The 23,730-nt window shown below is 40.1% G+C and overlaps 1 long non-coding RNA gene across 1 annotated transcript in view; it reads left to right on the top strand.

Annotated features, from left to right (window-relative positions):
- The window catches only part of LOC109453222 (uncharacterized), a 144,198-nt gene that overhangs the window by 10,566 nt on the left and 109,902 nt on the right, over positions 1-23,730 (top strand). Inside the window, exon 2 of the long non-coding RNA XR_012497733.1 lies at positions 21,693-21,873. This is a non-coding gene — a long non-coding RNA (uncharacterized LOC109453222). The remainder of the gene's footprint in view (positions 1-21,692; positions 21,874-23,730) is intronic.

Below are 23,730 nucleotides of genomic sequence, written 5' to 3'. Positions count from 1 at the left end.
ACTAAGGACTTTTACGTGTTCAACCCTTATAGCAAAGTTATACATAGCAAACTTTTAAATCTACATTTTATAGACAATACTTAATTTGTTCACGTCACACAGTAAAGAGTAAGGTTGAGAATTGAAGTTAGGTGTGACTCCAAAGCTTACATTGTTAATCGTAAGCTACATTGCCTCTCCTTCCGGGCATGGGGCAAACAGTATGTGGGAGGTTGTCTTCTTTATTGCAGAGCTCAGTGAACTGGGCAGGACTCAGACCAGGAACTGGCTCATGCGTTAGACCGGAGCAGGCACTGAAGAGATGAAGAGGCCACCTGGGCAGTTAAATCTGGGAGTGTGACAGGTACCAACGCCGTTTTCAGGATCCTGCTATTCTATGTGGTGCCTTTGTACAATCAGAAAAAAGTGCTTTTTCTGGGCAGATGAATTATAAGAGTCACTCCTAGGAAGACACAGAACAGATGCAAAGCTTAGAGCATTGGAATGAAAAAAACAGGGCCCCTTCCTCTAGGTGGAGGAATGAGTACAGGGTGGAATCTCAGCAGCATTCAGTCTTTTGGCTGGTGTCTTCGTGCAGTACACAACTTGTAGAATGCAAAGTAGCCTGTGTCTTGAGAGGAGGGAAAGCCACAATCTTGAGGGACCTGGGAGCAGGTGAAAGGTGACTGTACAGATAGCTAATTTTGTTAGGCAGATAGTATCACTGACCTGAACTGGAACTGGAATCCAGCTCTGAATGACTCTAAAGCTAGTGCGACTTATAATAAGAAATCACTTGGGGACTCTCGGTAAAAACGCAGATGAGCAGACCCTTCCCCTGAATAATCTAGCTCAGTAAATCTGGGTGAGTAATTCTATGATCAGAAAAGTTTAGAAACACTGCTTTAACCCACGTGCATCACACTAAAGTGTTGTGACTATCTCTATTAGAAGCATGGTAACCATCTGGCCTGCTGGACTGTCTCTTGAGGGCAGGGCCAAGTCTCATTCAAGCCCAGATCCCTAGCGCATAGAGCAAGCCCTGGCACATGAAATGCAAAAAAGATCAAGCAACGGAGAAATGATCCATTAGTTGAATGACTTCATAGTCCATCTACGAATTCTGGTTTACTCATCATACGATTACCCCCTCTGCCAAGTTAGCTGCAACTATGTGTATTTATTCCCTGCTTCCTCCCCCTTCCTATTACCCTAATCACCATCCGCTCCTCGCCCTCCCCTCAACAGGACAGGACCCACCATTCTGGGAGGTTCTTTCAGACTTTATCTAGAGTGAAGCATATTTCCTGAAATCCGTGCCTGCATCTGGACCCTGCTTCTAACTCATTGTCTGTGATTACGTATCTTTAGGCCTCGTTTCCCCCTCTGTAAAATGGAATGGTTTTGCAATATGACTTCTGAGGTCTCTTCCAATGGTGACGTGTTAGAATTCTCTGACTAGAATCTAGAATTTCTGGAAAATTCTGTAAGATGAGACGGCCTTATTTGAGACCTTCATACTGGCATGACAGAGCCAGTTGGTTGGAGCCTGGGTGACGAGCAGCTGCAGTCTGGAATTTTCCTGAGGTCTGCTTTGCTGGTGGGAGGCTTTCTTTAACGGGCATGCTCCAGCAGTCTTTGGCTACCCCCAGGGGCAACACAAGAAATACTGGCTGCCTGATAGTTGTGTTGGATGGGAAGCCAATTGGATGAGGAACGCGTGAGGAGCCCTGGAAAACTCAGCAGTTCAAAGGCAGAGGGCTGTGTCGAGGTTTCCAAATGCACTTACCCTCTGAGGCTTTGAATTCAAGCTCTATCGGAAAAACACAAGTGTCTGATTCCAAGGGAATAGCTTCTAGTAATAATAATAACAATAAAAAGGGGCTTTGAAGGGCTTCTTGGAAATCAGCTTCTATAAAATAGTGTTTGAGCAATTGGGTGCAAGTCAAGCGGAAACGTGGATTGACCTTCTCCCTGTGCATACACATTCTTTTTAAATATTTTATTTTAAAATATGAAAATAATGCGTGCATATGGTTAAAGAATCCAAACAGTACAGAAAAGTATGAAATACAAAGCAAAGGTCTCCTTTTCTTCCTCTCTTCTCATCTCTTGTCCCATGAGGTCACGATTTCTTCTACGTTATGTGCAATTATTATGTGAGTTTGTAAAAGTTAAAAAAAAATGTATTGTGGTAAAATGTGCATAACAAAGTTTATCATGTTAACCATTTTTAGGTGTATAGTTCAGTGGCACTAAGTACATTCATCCATCATGCGACCATCACCACCATCCATCTCCGGAACTTTCTCATCTTCCCAAAATGAAACTCTGCACCCATTAAACACTAACTCTCCTTCTCCCCACACGACCATCCTCTCGCAATCACTCTTCTACTTTCTGTCTATCAATTTGCCTACTGCAGGCACCTTGTATTAATGGAATTGTGCAATACTTGTCTTTTTCTGACTGGCTTATTCCACTTAACATAATTTCTTTTGGACTTCTTTTTATCTTAGCTAGGCTACTTTCATAACTCCAGTTGACATACTTCTTTGGTGTTAATGAGTCTCTCAAACTTAAACAGTATGTATTGATTGCTTGCAGTGAAAGATTTAGCACCATTGCTCCACTTCTAAAATACTTTCATCTGTCATGCTATTATTTTTATCTCTTCAAGTTATTTTCAGTTCTTCCGGTCAGTGGTTCTCTTTACTGGAACTGTAGACTCATACCCAACTGCCAGCTTGGCATCTCCATTTGGATATCTAACAAACATCTCTAAGTTCCAAACTAAAGTCATGGTCATTGTCCCTATTTCTCCCCGCTCTCTCCAACCTGTTGCCCCACTGTCTTCCCTACCCAATAAATGCCAACTTTATCTTTGTAGTTGTTTGGGCCCCAAATCTTATAATCACCCCCTACTGCTTTTTGTCCCTCTCGGGCGTCACATCCGGATTGATGGAAAATCCTGTTGACTTTACCTCAAAATACATACAGACTCTGACGATTTCTTATTACCTTCCCTCATCTATATTGTCATCCTCTCTCATGTGGATTATTGAAATATTCTAACTGGTCTCCCTGTTCCTCCCCTTGCTGTCCTATAGACTAATTACAAAGTAGTAGCCAAAGAAGTTCTTTAAAATGACTATTAGATCATGTTACTCCTCTTCTCAGAAGCAGCCCAGTGGCTTTCTTTCTCATTTGGAATAAAAGCCAAAATCTTTATGGTCGCCCAGGAGGCTCCATACCAGTGCTTTTCAAACGTTCATGTTCGTATTTTTCACCCAGGGGTCTTGTTCAAGTGCAGGTTCTGATCCTAGGAGACTTGATGCTGCCGGCTGTAAGGACCACACTGTTATTACAAGCCGACATGATCTTCTCCACAACCTTCCTACTCACCCTGCCTTGCCTCTCAGGCCGGTCTCCGATTACACTCCTCTTCCCTCTTCCTGCGCCAGCCACCCGCCTCGCCTCTGCCTTTGGACTTGTTCTCTCTGCCTAGCATACTCTTTCCCCTAGATATTTGTCAGGCTCATTCTCCCCCCCTTCAGGTCATTTCCCAAGTTTCTTCTGAGGCCTTCACTCAAAGACTTATGTAAAAATGGCATTTCTTCTTTCTATGGCTCTCCCTAGCCCCTGTCCCTGCTTAATTTTTCTTTTTAACAAGGGTATACAAACTATGGCCTACAGATCATGGGTCAAATCTGGCCCGCTGCTTGCTTTTGTAAATACAGCCACATGCATTTGTTTATGTACTTCTAACGGTTGCTTTCCTGCTACAATGGCAAAGTTAAGTACAGACTTAACCATGATTTGACTTACAATTTTTTGACTTTACGATGATGCAAAAGCGATATGCATAATAAATTCCATGAGATGGTCAACACTTCATTATGAAAGGCTTTGTGTTCAATGATTTTGCCTGGCTGTAAGCTAATGTAATTGTTCTGAGCACATTTAAGGTAGGCGAAGCTAAGCTACGATGTTTGGTAGGTTAAGTATATTAAATGCATTTTTGACTTACAGTATTTTAAATTTATGATGAATGGCGTCCTCACAAAGTAACCCCATCGTTTAAGTTGAGTAGCATCTGTATTTTGACAGAGACCTGCAAAACCTAAAATATTTACTATCTTATTTGGCTCTTTACAGAAAATGTTTGCTGACTTCTGCTTTGTAGCATTGATCATCATTTGACTTAGTAGATAAGTCACTCATTTATTTGTTTATAATCTGTCTCTCCCCACGAGAATGTAAACTCTGTGATGGAAAGGGCTTTGTCTATTGTGTTCACTGTTATATTCCTAATACTGAGGAAGATGCCTAACATAGAGTCACTCAATGAATATTTGTTAAATGGATGACTGATTATATGTTAAGAAAATATATACATAAAACTTTTGTCACCCATTTAGACATTATCTACTGAAGTCCCACCACGCAAAATGAGGACACTGCTGTACCTATACTTTCTGTCCTTTCTCCTCCCCCATCTCCTGATTCCTTATGGTCAACAGTATTTTCGTATTGTTATGGTCGATACCAATTATGTTCTGTATTATAATTATAACAAAATCTTACTTGCTTTGTCTTAGGTTGATTCCAAAATGGCTAACCCCACCTCCCCAAAAGGCAGCTCCAATATTGTAAATGGGTAAACAATATTTACTACAGAATCTAGAAGTATTACTAAACCTGTGAAGAAGAAATGACCATTCTAAGCTATAGTGCCTGAAGGGAAATGTTCCTGTTATCAAGGGTAAATGGATGATCTTTTCTTTTTATCAATTTACTTTACTTTACTCTTTATCAATTGCTTAAAATTACATGTATTCGATCATAACTTTTGTATACAACTTTTGATTCACCAAAGTTCCTGATTTATCTCTTTTTTAAACTCATAGAACGTACACATGTCTTCATCATATGTTTAAGATCATTGGGCTTCTTACAAGTTTGCAATGGAATTCACTTTCTCCTTTAAGATTTTTTTTTTCCTGCAGCACCTTATGGCTTTCTATTCTAATTTTGATAGAATGCTGGCTGAACTTATTGCAAAGCTATAAATCTGGTCTTCTACCTTTTACCTCTGGATTAGTTCCATTGTTTCTTGCATAACATGCGAATATATTTCTCTTTCTTAGCTTCCTTTTTCATTTTGGTAGAGTACATCCTCAAGTAATTGTTTTCAGAAGAGGAGTGTGGGAAGTAACGATACAGTTTCCAGTTGCTGCTGTAACAGATCACCACAAACTTAATGGCTTAAAACAACACAAATTTATTATTTTAACAGTTCTGTAGGTAGGTGATACGTGGGTATCACTAGGCTCAGATCAAAATATTAGCAGGGCTGGATTCCTTTCTGGAGACACTCGGGGAAAATCTGTTTCCTTGCCTTTTCCAGCTTCTACAGGTCACTCACATTCTTTGGTTTACGGCCCCGTTCCTCTGTCTTCAAAGCCAGTCATGAGATATCTCTGATCATTCCTGTGTAGTCACAGCTCCCTTTGACCACAAATGAAAAAGTTTCCCACATTTAATGACATACATCAAGATTCTTAATTTGATCACTTCTGCAAGTCTCTTTTGCTATGTCAGGTAACGATATTCATAGGTTTCTGGAATTAGGATGTGGACAGCTTTGGGGGAAGGTCATTCTTTGGCTTATTACATAACCTTTTGGAATCCCCACAAAATCTGGAATTTAAAAACTTAGCTTCACACTGCATGTAGAGGTCTAGGTTAAAAATATGTTCCCTCATAACTTTGGAGACTTTCCTCCATGTCACCTGGGGTCAATAATTGTTGACACAAGATCTGAGTACAGTCTGATTCTTTGTCCTTTTTAGGTACACTTACTGCCTTAGCCCCTGGCATCTTTTAAGACTGTCTCCTTGAAATTTCTTCAGATTATGGCTGGGAGTGGGTTTTTGAAGACTTGAAATTCTATTTAAGGACAAGAAACATTTTCCTTTTTATTTTCCTCCATATCTGCACCCCCGTGACCTTCAATAATATCTGTACTTATTCTTTCCATGTATGAAACTCCTCTTAGAAGAATGCTGGTGCCTTCTGGATCTATTCTCTGTTTAATTTTAACTTTTAATTTTGTCATCTTTTCTTTCTCCTCACCTTTTGCTACATGTTCCCTGAGATTTCCTTGACTTCATCTTCCAGATCACGAATTTGGTCTCTAACCACGACTAACCTGTTACTTAGCTATTCTGCTGAATTTTTACAATGTTGACAAACAGTTCCCATTTCCAAGAACCCGTGACTGCCTGTTTCTCATGGTAACAATCACTTTTCAAATTTCTATGAGGTTTCTGATTAAATTTATTTTGAGAATTCTGTTCTGTTTCTTGCTTATTTCTGTGTCCTCCATGGTCTACTGTTTACATTTTTTAATCTTGGGCGTTCTCTTCCTCATCAGTTTTCCTTACATGCTGACCTAATTGGCTTACTTTTATTTGTGAATCATTTGACAGCGTAGGTCCTGGCATGGTTCCCCTTCCTAATCCAGCATGTCCATTTACCCAAAAGGCCTTTTCTCCAGACGGGAGAGCTGATGGAGGGCTCTGTGTGGATAATCACGTTCTGTTGCATGGCAGGCTTGCCTTTATGGTGCATGGTGGGGACCAGACTAGTTTGCTTGAGCCTCCAAATAAAAAGGAGTTCACTGTGGGGGCAGAGCACTGCAGCCCTCCTGGCTGCAAGCATCTGTCCTCTTTTTCTTCAGGTCATGTTGGGCTTACAATTTACCTTGAATTCTTCTCTGCCTCCGTACTGAGCCCCCACTCAGACTATGGGGCCTCCCGAGGCTGGTCCTGATTCCCTGACTACGGTCATTTCATAGCTCTCTCAGGCTCCCCAACCCTTCTCACTCCCATCCGGAGGCCTTTCCAGGGCTCCACTAGGGTACACAGCTCACAGGCTCATTGCAGCCTTCTGCTTGTGGTTCTCATTGGCCTCGCATACTCTACATTACGCCTCAGTGATCCCATTTGCTTTCCACCCTTCAGAAATTTGTGTATGGATAGCATCCTCTTTTTTTTAAAAATCTAAACCACCAAGGATTTATTTATCTATTCTTTACATCTTTGTTGTTTGTTCGATGGACTCTTATCTGGGAGGGATGTTCCGTGCGCCATCTTGAACCATAAACCTGAAATTTTACAAGTCTAAATACAATTCAAATTTAATGTACCTACCTTGTATCATGCCTCTTAGAAGCATTTTTCTCCTGTCTCTCCTCAGCCACATTGTTCAGGGCCTCTCCTTGGGGCTCCAATAAGAGTATCTTGTACTTCTTTTTACTGTGTCGTGTAGAACTATTATTTGTATCTCTTTGCATTGGCTGTGCCTTCAGGCTGAGTGTAGGATACATGTTTATTTCTAGATTCCTAGTGCTATACACATAGTAGATGTTCCGTGAGTGCACACACACCTACTCTGTGAATATAGGAAACCAAGGTGATATGATGTAACTTCAGCCTTTGAGGAATTCAAAGCAGTGGGGAAAATAGATAACACACCGATAATTCTAAGATAGTATAAATAGAGTGGGTGCAAAATATGTGGGACTACAGACATAGAAACAGATAACTGTACTTGGGGTGGGCAGAGAGGTCAAGAAAAGCCTTAAATAGCGGATTATATGTATGTTAATTTCGATTGGCATGTGAGGCTCTCAGGTAGTGCCAGGTATATTAAAGCATCCCAGAAACAAAAGAGAACTTCAAAGTTAATTATGGCTGGGGAGAAAACCTAAGGGGAGCAGTGACAGAGGAGGAAGAAGCTGAAGACATAGGCAGGGGCCAGAACAAGCTGAGTGTCAGCAGCCAAGATAAGCATTTTGTACTTGATCCTGAGGGGAGCCACTGGAGGAGTTTAAGCAAGGAGTAGTATGAGCATATTGACATGTCATAAAGATTTTGATTGGCATATAGAGGGTAGACTGGCAGAGTTCTGAAGATTTGGGATATGATTGCATGAGCGAAGTAAGTGACAAGGGCTTAACTAGGGGAATAAATGTTGGGATATAGTTAGATGGGTTTGGGAAATGGCAGGAGGACAGAACTGGTGGGAATTGGTGGTTGTGTGATGTGAGGGGTGGATGGAGAGCAGAGGCAAGTTTTCTGAGGGCTCTTCCAGCACTGGGGTTCTAGGATCCAATGATGGCTGGAAAGGATATGAACAATTTTGTCTTTTGGTAAATCTCAAGTAAAAGGCAAAAAGGCTGTGACAGGAATAATTTATGAGAGTCCACTGGGCTGTTTAAATCCTGTCTTGAAACTGCAGATTCCAGTTAAAATGAGGAAAAGGCGTGTCTTCAGTTCTGTGTTTGACAGCCAGCTACCCATTTCCTTCCCGGGAAATCGACTGGGAGTGGGATGTCTGGTATGGTAAGATACATGAGATGAGTCTCTTGTCAAGTTTGGATTAATTTTTAAAAATCGGATTAGCATCCAACTGAAATGGATGTCAACTGCCTGGAATGCATCTTTGGGTCTGAGTGATTTTGATATGAACCAAATGTGATCGTCTAGTAAAGTTTTTAAGTTTTTATCTTTGCAAAATTATCTTGATGTCTCAACAACGTACCAAGTTTAACTCTTAGGAGCCCTTCAAGGAAAGGAATACATTTGTGAATTTCTACTTTTTTCTTTTAATTAAAGTTTATTGGGGTTGCAATTGTTAGGAAAGTTAAATAGATTTCAGGTGTACAATTGTGTAATACATCATCTATATATCACATTCTGTGTTTACCACCCAGAGTCAGTTCTCCTTCCATCACCATATATTGGATCCCCCTTACCCTCATCTACCCACCCCCCTCCCCCTTCCCTTCTGGTAACCACTAAACTATTGTCTGTGTCTATGAGTTTTTGTTTCTTCATTTGTTTGGCTTGTTCTTTTGTTGTTTTCAGTTTTATATACCACGTATCAGTGAAATCATATGGTTCTTGACTTTTTCTGTCTGACTTATTTCATTCAGCATAATAATCTCAAGATCCATCCATGTTGTCGCAAATGGTACTATTTCATCTTTTCTTACTGCTGAATAGTATTTCATTGTGTTACAGATACCACAACTTCTTTATCCAATCATCTGTTGAAGGACACTTTGGTTGTTTCCATGTCTTGGCCACAGTAAATAAAGCAGCAATGAACATTGGAGCACACGTGTCTTTATGGATAAATATTTTCAGATTTTTTTGGTGGATACCCAGGAGAGGGATTGCTGGATCATATGGGAATTCTATTCTTAACTTTTTGAGAAACCTCCACACTGCCTTCCATAGCAGCTGTACCAATCTACATTACTACCAACAGTGTATGAGGGTTCCTTTTTCTCCACAGCCTCTTCAACACTTGTTATTATTTGTCTTGTTGATGATCACCATTCTGACTGGAGTGAGGTGATATCTAATTGTGGTTTTCATTTGCATTTCTCTGATGATTAGTGATGTTGAGCATTTTTTCATGTCTATTGGCCATTTGTATGCCTTCTTTAGAGAAATGTCTATTCAGGTCCTCTGCCCATTTTTTAATTGGATTATTTGTTGTTTTGTTGTTGAGTTGTATGAGTTCCTTATATATTTTGGATATTAGCCCCTTATTGCGGGTGTTGTTTGCAAAAATCTTTTCCCATTCAGTTGGTTGCCTCTTTATTTTGTCAATGGTTTCTTTTGCTGTGCGGAAGCTTTTAAGTTTCATATAGTCCCATTCGTTTATTTTAGCTTTTACTTCCATTGCCTTTGGAGTCAAATTCATAAAATGCTCTTTGAACCAATGTCCATAAGCTTAGTACCTATGTTTTCTTCTATGCAGTTTATTCTTTCAGGTCTTATGCTTAAGTCTTTGATCCATTTTGAATTAACTTTGATACATGGTGACAAATAGCAGTCCAGTTTCATTATTTTGCACGTGGTTATCCAATTCTCCCAGTACCATTTATTGAAGAGTCCATCTTTTCTCCATTGTATGTTTTTTGCTTCTTTGTCGAAAATTATCTGTCCATATTTATGTGGGTTTATTTTTGGGTTCTCAATTCTATTCCATTGGTCTATGTGTCTGTTTTTCTGCCAATACCATGTTGTTTTGATTATTGTAGCCCTGTAGTACAAGCTAAAGTCAGGGAGTGTGATACCTCCAGCATTGTTCTTTTTTCTTAGGATTGTTTTGGCTATTTGGGGTCTTTTGTGGTTCCATACAAATCTGATGATTTTTTTTTGTTCTATTTCTTTAAAAAATGCCATTGGGATTTTGATGGGGATTGCATTAAACCTGTATATTGTTTTGGGTCATATAGACATTTTAACTATGTTGACTCTTCCAATCCATTAACATGGAATATCTTTCCATTTCTTTGTGTCTTCTTCAATTTCTTTTAAAAATGTCTTATAGTTTTCAGTATATAAGTCTTTCACATTCTTGGTTAAGTTTATTTCTAGGTATTTTATTCTTTTTGTTGCAATTGCAAAAGGAACTGTTTTTTAAATTTCTTTTTCTAAGATTTCATTGTTAGTATATAGGAAAGCAATGGACTTTTATACGTTGATTTTGTAGCCGGCAACTTTACTGTATTTGTTGATTGTTTCTAACAGCTTTTTGGTGGAGTCTTTAGGGTTTTCTATATATGGCATCATGTCATCTGCAAAGAGTGACAATTTAACTTCTTCATTCCCAATTTGGATGCCTTTTATTTCTTTTTCTTGCCTGATTGCTCTGGCTAGGACTTCCAACACTATGTTGAAAAGCAGAGGTGACAGGGGACAGCCCTGTCGTGTTCCTGAATGCAGAGCAAAGGGCTTCAATTTTTCACTGTTAACTATGACAGTAGCCGAGGGTTTGTCTTATATGGCCTATATTATGTTGAGGTATTTTCTTTCTATATTCATTTTATTAAGTGTTTTAATCATAAACGGATGTTGTATCTTGTTAAATGCTTTTTCTGCATCAATTGATATAATCATGTGTTTTTGTCCTTAATTTTCTTTATGTGATGTATCACATTGATCAATTTGCATATGTTGAACCATCCTTGTGCTCCTGGGATGAACCCCACTTGGTCATGATGAATAATCTTTTTAATGCATTGTTGCATTCAATTTGCTAGAATTTTGTTTAGGATTTTTGCATTTGTATTCATCAGAGATATTGGTCTGTAGTTTTCTTTTTTTGTGTTATCCTTACTAGGTTTTGGTATCAGGGTAAAGTTGGCCTCATAAAATGAGTTAAGGAGTATTGTCTCTTCTTCAGTTTTTTGGAAGAGTTTGAGCAGGATTGGTATTAGATCCTCTTTGAAGATTTGGTAGAATTCACTAGTGAAGCCATGTGGTCCCGGACTTTTGCTTTTGGGAAGGTTTTGGATGACTGATTCAATTTCATTACTGGTGATCGGTCTATTTAGATTTTCCAGTTCTTAATGATTCAGCCTAGGAAGGCTATATGTTTCTAAGAACTTGTCCATTTCTTCTAGGTTATTGAATTTGGTGGCATATAGTCCTTCATAGTATTCTTGGATGATTCTTTGTATTTCTGTGGCATCCATGCAAACTTCTCCTCTTTCATGTCTGATGTTGTATATTTGTGTCTTTTCTCTTTTTATCTTAGTGAGTCTAGCCAAGGGTTTGTCAATTTTATTAATCTTTTCAAAGAACCAGCTCTTTATTGCATTAATATTTTCTGTTGTCTTTTTGTTCTCTATTTCATTTAGTACTGCTCTGATTCTTTTTTTTTTTTTTTTAAATCATGCTCCTTAGCTGTTCTTAACCATGACAACGCAACTCAAAAACATTCACTGCAAGGGAGGGAATATGTTTCCCATATACTGCGTGCCTTCTCTGTATCAGGCATGTCCACTAATACTGCGTAAAGTTGCACAATCACATTAAACACCAGAATTGTTACCCCCATTTGGCAGATGTGGAAGTCAGGCCTCAAAGCTGTCTCAAAGTTAGTAAATGGGAGAGGGGTTCCAATAGAGACTCATCTGATATACTGAGTATGTATCATGGCCCGACCTTACATTTACTTTACTCCATTTAATCTTCACAGCAATGTAAAAGTACAGACACTTAGAGAGGCTTAATGGAAAGAGGCTTAGAAAGGTTAAATAACCCCTCCAACGTAACTCACCAGAGAGACCTGAGATTTTGTTTCCCTTCTTTATTTTCAGGCCAAAGATACACATTCTATGTCTAAGGGTGTAAATATGGGCACTATTAGATGTCATTACTAGGAAAACCCTCCATGATGCTATTCATAGAAAGAAAGAAACTTCTTTAGACAGTTCTGTTTGCTTGGCAGCCATTCCCAAAAGCTTTAGAGATGGGGAAAAGGGGGGGGACTATCTCATTCCAGTATTAGATTGTTCCTTATGCCACATGTAATTCTTTTCTTTTAAATTTATTGGGGTGATAATTGTTAGTAAAATTACATAGATTTCAGGTGTACAATTCTGTATTACATCATCTATAAATCCCATTGGCCACACGTAATTCTAATACTGCAAACAGCCCTTTGGGGTGGGTGTCATGATTCCTGTTTCCTAGATGAAAAATGAAGTCCAGAAGGTTAAGTAAAGGTCACATAACTTGCCTAAGTTTCCCACCCAGGTCTGGCTGACCCAAAACCACAGGTTTCTAGGATAGTGCCAACCACTCTGAGGGCAGTTATTTAGAGAAACATGTAAGAAGGAAGAAGGTGATCAGAACACAAGCTCAGCATTGGTATTTCACTTGGCCCTGGAAGTTTCCCTGGGTAGGTGGTAAATAAATACCCTTTGATGAAATTTGCAGATGATTCTAAATTGGGCCCTCAGTAAACATGAACAGCACAAAAAAGCGATACAAATGATCCCAAATAAGGGAGGTGAGAAGGGCAGGCAGGAAATAACAAGATGAGACTGATTACCACAGAGGAAATTCTGAGTTAAAACATCTGGGCAGGCCATGTGACTCACATAAGCAAATTATATAAGCACCTTTCAGGAGCTCTGAACTCTGCAGGTGGAAGGGCATGAGCAGTCACAGTGTCCAGTTCCTTCATCTTCAGGTGAGAAACTCTGACTCATACAGAGGAGGAAACAATCTAAGGCCACAGTCAAAGTAGTAGCAGATCTGGGATAAACCCAACGTCTCCTGTCTCATAAATTGACTTCTTCCATTATGGCCCATGGGTTTTGGAGTCAAAGTTACTTAAACCTCATGCTACCACATAGGTGCTATGTATCTTCGGGCATGTTACTTATCATTCTGGAAATGTAGTTTTCTTATCTGGAAAAGTGGCAACATAATACATATTCCTTAAGGTTATTTTTGAAAAATAAGTGAAACATGGATTGGTACCTGATATGCAGAGGTTCAAGAAAGATTAATGTCCTCCTTTATTTAGAGCAGAAAAATGCCTTAAGGGCAATAGCTATGGTGCAGCGTATGTTATCAGTAGGCTATGCATGATGGGTGCTGAAAGCTCTTCTAGGAAGATTGGCAACAAATACATTAGAATAGGCAATGCAATATGGCTGCTGTCGACAGTCTCTTCAAATAAGTCAATCAAAAATCAATCACGGATGGTCTATTACATGCAAGGCAGACTTTGTGCCACCTTGTAGCTCAGACAGCAAGGGATGCAGGTAAGCAGGGCAGAGTGACATCACCATGTGCTGAGACCACGGGGGAAGACAGCCTGAAGGAGTGGGACTAGGTCTGGAAAGAATTGTTTTCAGAGGAAAGATTCCACAGAAGAGCTATTTGGGGATATTATTTCTACAGTGTACACTGGCTAATGTGAAAAGTGGGGGCACACTTAATTTGTTAATATGATAGGCTATTCAGGCGGAAGTTGGTCATCGGATCGAGATACCTTAGAAGCTGCATTTACCGTATGTAGCATTTACAAAGGACATAGCTCAAAATCCACTCTGTGGCTCTTGGATCCTATATTCATGAGGATTTAAAGATTGGAGATAAATCAAGAGATTGGAGGTGAAACGAGGATTTGTGAGGAGAATGTCTTTGACATGAGGTGTGCTTTGAATCCTGCTGTCCCAGGGAAAGGGTGAAGTAAAGACACATCATAACTTCCTTGAAAACAAGAGTAAGGGCTTCCCTGCGGCCACTTGGAGAGGTTGGTAAAGGTCCTCCCTCTGAAGTGGTGGACTGGCTTTGCCTCCTGCCTTAGAGAGTCAGCAGCAGAAGCAGCCTGTCTAGCTGTTGATGGCTCGGGAGAAAGAAAGGTGGTGGCACAGGATTAGCCTGCCTCCCAGAATCTGTCAGGTGAAAGATTTGTGTATATTTCCTGAAGATCAGACAGGGACCATGTGGGACTGAGAGCAGACATGCAGCCTCTTAAAGTTCTACCCAAGCAACTTACTGGGGAGGGATAATTAATAGAGAGCCTATATGAACCAGACTGCTAGAAAAAGGGGACTGGGTCTGGGGAGAAGACAGCCAGCTTAGGGGAAACCCATCACTTACTCCCTAGAAGTGTCATCAAATGCTCCCAGTGAAAACTTTGCAAAGGCCACAAACCTTGTCCCCTCTTCAAGCTTTAATCACCTTTAATCAGGCACCTGGGCCAGAGAACAAATTCCAGTTTATGATAATATGCATGAAATAAAAAATTTCCTGCCCTGCCCTTTACCATTTGCTCTTCCCTCTCTGTCCCTCTACCAGTCTAACTCAAGAATATGTTTACAGACCAGAGTTAGGAAGTTGTGGGAAGAAGACACTGTGTATAACCCTCCCCTAGACTGCAATGGGCCAGAGAAGGAGGAGGAAAAATTAGTCATCTTAAATGAAGTTGGAAGCTTGGTTGTTCCATTGACTCTGCTGAATTGAGATTGTACTTAAGGATTTTAAATAATTACCAAACTTTTGATGATCTAGAAATCAACAAGGAAGTAAGGAGGCCTACCTCAGCTTGCACCCAGGAATATAGAAAGGACCATCCCCACTGAGCAGATTAAAAGGACAGCGAGAGGCACAAAATACAAGAGACACAAATAAAGTTGCTTTGTCGATTGTAGCCCATGCATCCCACATGTGCACTGGTTACTTTTGCACATTTGATTCAGTGGATTGTATTCTTCGCTTGTTTGATTTCTTACTAGATGTGAGTCCTTGACACACAGGTTTATGGTTGTAAACCTAATGCCAAGTACACAGTTGGTCCTCAATACACCTATCAAGATACACAGAGGAAACGTTACTGAGATACACAGAGGAAACGTTACATGGGTAGGTTAGTAGACCAGAGACCATCTTATAGGTGCTGATCTTTCTGTTCTATTGTCCAGATTTCATCCCACTCCTTTCATCCATTCATTGAGCACATATTGAGTGATTCTTAGGTCATTCCCCAAATAATCTCTTCTCTCATGTCATAATGAGTGAGTATGACACCCTTCAAACGAACTCAGCTTTGGGGTTCATAATGAATGCACCTTCATTTTTTCATCTTCTCTCATTATTTATCTTTGCATGGTTCTCTCTGAGGGCCAGGGCAGTGTTGTACATGTTTCTGAATCCCTAGCATAGTATCTAGCACATAGTAACTGCCTGGTAACTGTGAATGGATGGACAGAGAAAATCTGAAATCCCTCTGAAACTCTAGGCGTCAAGCCTACTGAACTAGGAAGAAAGATTGCTCCAATACTGTCCTGATATTTGTTGAATGCCATTTATGCAGGAAGTAAAATAAGGAGCTATGACTCTGACCAAGGGGCCTGAATCCCAGATCTACCAGCTACTTGGGATACATATAATTTTTTCCCTAAGATTTGGTTTTGAGGATAAGAATGAGGGCAATCATAATCACCATAAGTGAGACATGTGAAAAAATCTAGTAAAAGCAGTTGTAGTGTAGTGCCTGGTAAACAACAGGTTCTCTCTCTATCTACCTACCTACCTACCTACCTACCTACCTACCTATCTATATAAAATTTTAACCCCACTTGCTCTTTATTCCTCATACTTGAAAACCAAGCAGCCTCTGGGGGTAGGAGTCATAAATAAAAAATAATAGTAAAGGTCAAGAGCAAAGATATAATCATGTTGGAGGAGAGCTGAACAAAAATAACATTATCTGATAACATGGTACAAAGAACATGGCAACTTTAGGGAGAAGATTTGGGTTTGAGTCCTGTCCCTGTCACCTATCAACTGCTAACCTTGGCAAATCAATTAATTTCTTGAGCTTCTTTTCATCCACCTTAAAGTGAAGTTAGTAAACTGTCAAGGCCCTTCTTGAGGGGTAGAATCTGTGTCTTACTCATCTTTATGTGCTTAGCATCTATCAGAGCATTTAGCATACAATCGTAACAATATAAATTATAATAAATGACTAGTTTCTAAACATCTGATTGTATTAATGTATTTAATCCTTACAGCAACATGATGAGGTAGATATGCTTAAGTTTTAATAAATACTTGGAGACAAAGTGGCAGTTATAAAATAATCACGGGGATTAAAGTATAGCATAGAGAACATAATCAGTAATATTGCAATAACTACACATGGTGTCAGATGGGTACTAGACTTATTGGGGGAACCACCTCATTATATACATGTCTAACCACTATGCTGTATGCCTCAAATTAATATAATATTGAATGTCGACTGTGATTGAAAAAAATACATACATACATACACACATACACGTACATACTTGGGGACTGGAACTTGACTAACATCAGTAAATCAAATCAAAAGCACAAAGTCAAGCAAAAGTAATTTGTAAGCTTCAACTGCCATAAAACTGTAAGGTTGCAAGGGGGGGAAAATGTGAAGGGGAATAAGAGGTTCAAATTTCCAGGTATAAAACAAATGAATCACGGGGATGTAATGTACAGCATGGGGAATATAGTCAATAATATTGTGATAGCGTGGTGCAGTGTCAGATGGTTGCTGGACTTATCATTGTGATCACTTCTTTAGGCATATAAATATTGAAAAACTATGGTGTACACCTGAAACTAATATAATATTGTAAGTTAGCTGTATTTTAATAAAAATCTAAAAAAATTGTAAGGTTGTATTTCAAATCTATTTCTCTACTTTTAATCTAGTGGTCACACTGCTTCGATTTATAAAAAGGGAGGGGGATCATTTCTAGAGATTTTTACAAACAGCACTGTTTGTTTATGCTAATTTATTTAATCTTCATTATAGCTCTTTGAAGAAGATATAATTATCCCATTTTATAGATTTGGAAATTGAAGCTCAGATAAATTTAGTATCTTTGTGATGTGCTCAGTGGCTACATAAGTATTGAGTGGCAAGGTTATGATACTAATCTCAGCTGGCTGTCTCTGAAGCCAGGTACTTCTAGGGATGGCAGGTGAAGGGAAGAGGAAGGAAAATAGGAGGCTTCAGATGGGTTTGCAGTGGGTTAAAACAGGGGTTAAAAACATCAAAAGAAGAACTGGAGCCTTGCACCCCCTTGCCTTCAGCAGTTTTGAATGTTTTTCTTACTCTGAGAGTTAAAAGTGATGTCCCCAAAGTACCTCAATACTCTGGCAAAGGCCAACAATAACTCTGCTGGGAACTGCACAGGATAAGGAGACTCTGTTATTTCCAGAGAAATCTGAGAGGGTAAGAGGAGGTCAGACCGTTGAGACATGTGTCTGGGCTTTTTTACATGTGAACATGACGATTGTTCTGGTTGGGTTCTACTTTTTAGTCTTTCCCCTAGTGCTGGGGAGGCAGCTGGACTAGAATGGAGGGGAAAGCCCTGGGGAGGGCAACCTTGCTCTAACTTGCTTCGCGTCCCACCCAGGTCCTGCCCTCTGGACCTTATTTTCCCCAACTGAGTAAGAGTGGGCTGGCGCAGTTGACATGTAAAGACCCTTCCTGTTCTGTGTTCTGTGGTCTAAATTTACTATTTTTTAAAACAAATTCTACCTTCCCACACTCTAGGTAGAGTGATTCAGGCCTAACTCTGAGAGATGAGCGGTATTCCAGACTAATATTTCTAAAGTATAAATTTAATCACATCACATTGTGCTTAGCCCTCTATCATGGCACTTCGGCAGGTTTCCCAATTAAGGAACCCATTCGTTCTAGGCACTGTTTAAATATGTCAGATGCGTATGTCACTTAATTAGGTGGAGTGAGTGTGTGTGTATGTGTGTGTTGGGTGGGGGGGGCTACATAAACGGTACAGTTCTTGTGTGTAATCCCAAGTCTGCCCAGAGCTAACTGTGAAACGCTGAACAAGTTATTAACCTCTCTAGGCTTCAGTTTCATCCCTATTAAAGAGAGTAATAATAGTACCTACTGGGGGTTGCTGTGAGGGGTGAGTCCATTTCTGGAAAGAACTTAGAAGAGTACCGGCCCATAGTGGACACAATGATATAAATGATTTTTATGAATTCTCATCAACTCTCTCGGTTTACACTTGAGAACATGGACCCTCAGAAAGTTTAAGCAACGTGCTCAAGGTCCTACAATAAGCATATACTAAGAAAAAGGGAAAGAGTTTTAGGATATTCTGATTGGACTTCAACCTGGGACCCAGAGATGCCTGGGTTGTGCACTGCTGCTCTCTGCGCCTTCTAAGCTTGGTCACTTTCTGCCCTGAATCAGAAGCAGGTGGGCAGGGAAGAAGAAAGCAGAGGGCAGGTGTGACACCCTTAAGGCACAGCTCTCAACCCAAGCATATCATGAATACCCTGGGGCCAGATCATCCAACTAACAATTCTTCATGGAATCCAGGAAACTGGTGGACAGAAGGGTGGGAGCATGGGGGAGAGGGTGGTCTTTCCTCAATAGCAGTTAAAATTTCACCTGCATCTTTGTTGTGTTCAAGCTCATTTACAAACTGTCCCCACCCTCAATTTTTACCTTCATCTCATACTATTTGTATTTCAGCCTCATCTGGGCATTCCATATCCTGGGCCCTCTATACACCAGTCTGTTCCAGCAAATAACAGGCTGTCTGGACACCTCTCCCATTTTAATCTTTTCTGTTGTCATAAACAAAAACCTGATTAAATTTTTCCATCTCATTGTTAATTTGGGTTAAGCCTGACCAAAGCATCACAATGTGTTAGTATCATCTGAAACTGCAAAATCTACCCCAGGGTACATTGAACTTAGAATTAGCAATCACCACAAAATAAAACTGATAATGGCTCAAACTATCTATGCTAACCTTTGTTATTGAACCAAAAAAAAAAAAAAATGGTGTGGGATAATCAAGGTTTCCCATCAAAATTAGATCTGTATTATTTGATGTAGAAATGGGATTTGGTAGAAATAATAGCCATAAATAAAATTTACAATGACTGAAGCTATAATTAATAAAATGGGATAGAGACGATAAACTGAATCAGTGAGTCAAATCTATATATGATTGAAATTACGATTTCATTTTGAAGAACATACAATAAAAGCGAAAATATAGAAATGAAGAACAATTTATGTATACAATAATAAATAAGTAATAATAAATAAATAAGGTGGGTCAGAACATCTGATGAATCAAAGGGACCAAGTCAAGATCTGAAGGGTCAACATGACTTCCACTCAGCCCAGCACAGTAGTTTGTGTAAAATGTCTGATGACCCATATCTCTAGAAGTGAAGACACTCCTGGCTGGATGCATCATTTTATATCCTAATGAGATGGTTATGCAGCTCTTAATTAACGCACATTTTGCTACATGGGATTTCCTTGTTTTAAAAAATGATCAAGGTCTTTCTCAGTGCTATTAGCAACAAGTGAATGGGGTGAAAACACAAAATGAATGCAGGCTTTACTATGTGTTCTGGCTCCTAGAGAGCACCCCAAAGTGTGCCGGCTAAGCCATTCTTCCTGAGAGCTGTATATACTTTAGGGGCCAAGATAGGTAGCTTCAACTGGTGCTGAAAACTACCTAAATCTCGTATATGTAAAATTGGCCCGTAAAACTTCCTCTTAGAGAACATCTCCTTTGAATGTCCTTTTGTGACTTTAGTTATTCACCAATCATTGACTAAATATTGACACTCGATGCTGAGATAGGGGTTGTGCCTTCCAAGAGGGTAGACAGTCTTTCATACACATATAGTACAATGTGCTAAGTTTAATAATAGACTCTACTTAATGTGCACAGGAGATGGAAATCAGCTTTGCTAGGTAAGTATTCAGAAGAGAGTGACACTTAATGCAATCATTAAAGGGACGAATACATCCCGTTCAATGAACAGCATGGATAGTGCAGTGAGGAAAGTATTTCAGGTGGCTGGGGAGTTGGTAGACTGAGAACTGAGTCTGGAGATGAGGGCTCTTGGGAATACTGGTGGTGACCATTGCCACTTCAACCCAGATCAGGATGAGCTTACGTATCCCAGTCTAGCCATGAGGGTCAGGCATGGGTACAACCCCGGTTGGATATCCAATAATTCCCTTAGGGCTAATGGGTATTTTGAGACATTACAGAGCTATCTGAATAGCTTCTTGGGGTCGCTGAGAAATTGGGGGTTTTGAATTGAGGGCCCAGGGGGCATAGATCACATTCACTCCATGACTATCAAACAGCTGGTGGGTCTAGGCTCAGGGAGGCAAGACCTTAATTTAGGCCTCGAGCCTGTGGTCTTCAATCGGAGGTATACATCCCCTTGGAAGTACCTAAAAACTTCTCCAAAAATGTGGAGGCATAGACAGTTTTAGGGGAATCAATTTTTAATACCTCAACTTGCATGTATGATCTTTCCTAGCATTGATCTTCCCAACAGCTAGCAAGAGATTCTCCTCTCCTTCCCCATGTCCCCTTTCATAATCTCCCTTCCCTGCCCCCTTTTAAACACCTATTGCTTTACGGTTTCAGGAAACTAAATCAATACACACACACACACACACACACACACACACACACACACACACACTTTACAGAAATATTGGATGATTAGTAAACGACTAGGTTCTAGCAAAAAACCTAATACATTAGAATAAAATTCTGTGGGAGAAGTGAAATAAAAACAGGAGCTCAGGGAGTTTTTCTAAGAAGAAAAAAAAATAATGTAAAATTTCCAACTGTTAAAGAAGAGCTTGTTTATACATTTTTCAAGTGGATTGTGGTAGGTTTTAAGTAATTGTGGTATTTAGACTAAAATGGGTACATGCAGAACTGTGATGTAACTATTTTATTTTAAAATATCAATATTTACAATATGTTGTTTAAAGTTTGATGAAAAATTTCAGATGTCAGCTTAAAGTGTGTGTTTTGTAAAACAATTTTACAAAATTGTTTTAAGGGTACATGAGGAAAAAGTTTGCAACCTCTGCTGTCTTGAGCCTGCCTAACAAAGCATTCTGGCCTGGGTGCTGGATTCTGTTCTCTGGACCAGCATCCATTCTAACTAATGTCCATTAACCTCAAGAGTGGGATCCAGAAGCTGGGATCCAGAATCCTGTTCTGGGTTCCTTCCCAGTCTCATTCCAGGGGATTTGTTCCCACATTCTCAGGAAACTTCACACATAAAAGCCTTCATTCTGCATATTTTCTCCCATTATTATGTTCAGTGCCCATTAGCAAGAGAGATTAATGGTCCCTTTGAATAGAACCCAAACCCTTAACAACTTGACCTTTAGGTAAGAAAAGCCAAGCCTTTAGAAATAAAAATATAGTATCCTTGCTGATCTCTTTGAAGAGAGAGGAAAAAAAAATGCTTTCATTTCTTCATGATGTGTTCCCTTCCTTTTTCCTCCCCCAGATTGGAGAGAAGCACTCTGGCTACAAGTGCAAACAGCAGACCCTGAAGATGCATGCAAGCCAGTGTTGGGTAGAGAAAGCAAGCGAGAGTACTCTTTTATCATGATGCCACCCACCACTTCTGACCTGTGAGATCTTGGGCAAATTTCTCACCTTCTCTGAATCAGATTCACATCTGCAAGGTGAGATCACAATGCAAATTTCTTATGATTTTTGTAGAGATTATGTAAGATATTTATGAAAGTGTGAAATAGAGCAGGCAGCCAATGAATAATTATTTTGAGCACTGAATATATGAGTGCTATTCCTTACACTGCATTTGGGAAAGCAAAGGTGAAGAGGAGAAAAGTACATCTTTAAGAAGTTCACAAGTTACTGGAAGAGTCAGAGGAATCTAGCAGGCCATTCCATAGTGCAGTAGTAGGATGCTTACAGCAACCAAGGTCAATGTAGAGTTTAATGGCACAATATGAGGGGGACCGCTCATCGGAGGCTGGGGCAGAGGGTGGCCTCTTCGAGACCCTAGCATTTTAGTGAAGAACTGAAAGCCAGGAAGGAGTTTGGTTAGACACAGAGGAGAGACACCCCTGTGGGCACAGGGAAGGTCCTAAGCAAAGGCCTGGGTGCAGAGATCTTGGGGAGGGTTGGGATGTGGGTACTGAGACGACGGGGAAGGCTGGAGAGGCAGACAGGGGCTGTGTGCTATGCTAAGGAGCTGACACTTATTTCCTCTTCACCAGGAAGTGCCACTGCAGGGTTTAATCTGGGAAAGACCAGGCCTGCTTTGTGGTTTAGAAATCTGGGGGTGGCCAGTTAGCTCAGTTGGTTAGAACGCAGTGCCCTTAACAACAAAGTTGACGGTTCGATCCCCACATGGGCCACTGTGAGCTGTGCCCTCCACAACTAGATTGAAACAACTACTTGACTTGGAGCTGATGGGCCCTGGAAAAACACACTTAAATAAATAGAAAAGTTAAAAAACAACAACAAAAAAAAAAAAACAAGAAAGAAAAAAGAAATCTCCAGCTGCAGTAAGGAATAGATAATGGGGTGTCAATCTTGAGATCTGGGAGACCAGTAGTTCTAGTCCATGAGCCTCTCAAGGGCAGAGAGAATGGTTTTTATACCTTTGAAAATACAGGGCCCAGGACAGTGCCTGTTATGGAGTAAGAATCTGCTAAAATGTTTATTGAATGAACTAGTCAATGACTCAGCAAACTAATTTTCCCCAGGGCAAAAATTACTGCTGAATATAGTTTCTCATCAGTGTCCACTTTGATTGCCCCTTCCATGCTCTCGGCAGGTTCGCGCCTGTAAACAGGGCAGCAAATAAAAGTGATTACAGCTGCCTAGTTCACTCAGGTTTGCTAGTTTGTTCAGGAATTCCTAGTTTGCTCAAAAATGTCCTAAGCATCCCTCCCAATGACCTCTTGAACACTGAACCTTCTTTCTTACCACTGCCCCTGGTCACTCTTATTCATCTTTGTCCTCAGGCACTCTTAGGAGGTGCCTTTCTTTCTCTTCTCCTGAGGCCATTCCTGCTTGTCCAGGGAACATGATAAGAAAATCAACATGCAGTTTGTAATATGAACATGATGAACTGATAAAAAGCCAGACAAAAATGGAGACAACAAAAATCCCTTTTCAGCTCACTTAGCCGGATGGCCATATTATGGGTACAATAGAATCATATTGAAACTTTGTGCAATTTTGGGAGTTAGGACCCCCTAGGCTACTTCACTTTGGGGAATTTTCTCTAGGACTTGCATCATGAGGCTGAACCTCAGGGCTTGTAATTATACTACAGGACAGTGGGAAAGCAGTTGAGGAGGAGAAATCAATGAAAAGGATTCTTATCATAAGCTCCTTCTCTAATTTGGGGAAACAGAAATCTCTGCATGTTTTCTCAATAAGCACTCCATCAGAAGCCTTCTTATCCTGACAGGCTTCTCTTTTTCATAAACACAGCAAGAATAACCTCTGGACACTGGCCTACCATAGTCAAATATGAAAATGTGAATTCCATGGGTCACTGTTTT

The sequence above is a fragment of the Rhinolophus sinicus genome, linkage group LG06 (assembly GCF_036562045.2).
Source record: "Rhinolophus sinicus isolate RSC01 linkage group LG06, ASM3656204v1, whole genome shotgun sequence".
Lineage (NCBI taxonomy): Eukaryota > Metazoa > Chordata > Mammalia > Chiroptera > Rhinolophidae > Rhinolophus > Rhinolophus sinicus.
The sequence above is the reverse complement of the archived record's forward strand: the minus strand, read 5'-3'. Positions and strand labels throughout refer to the sequence as shown.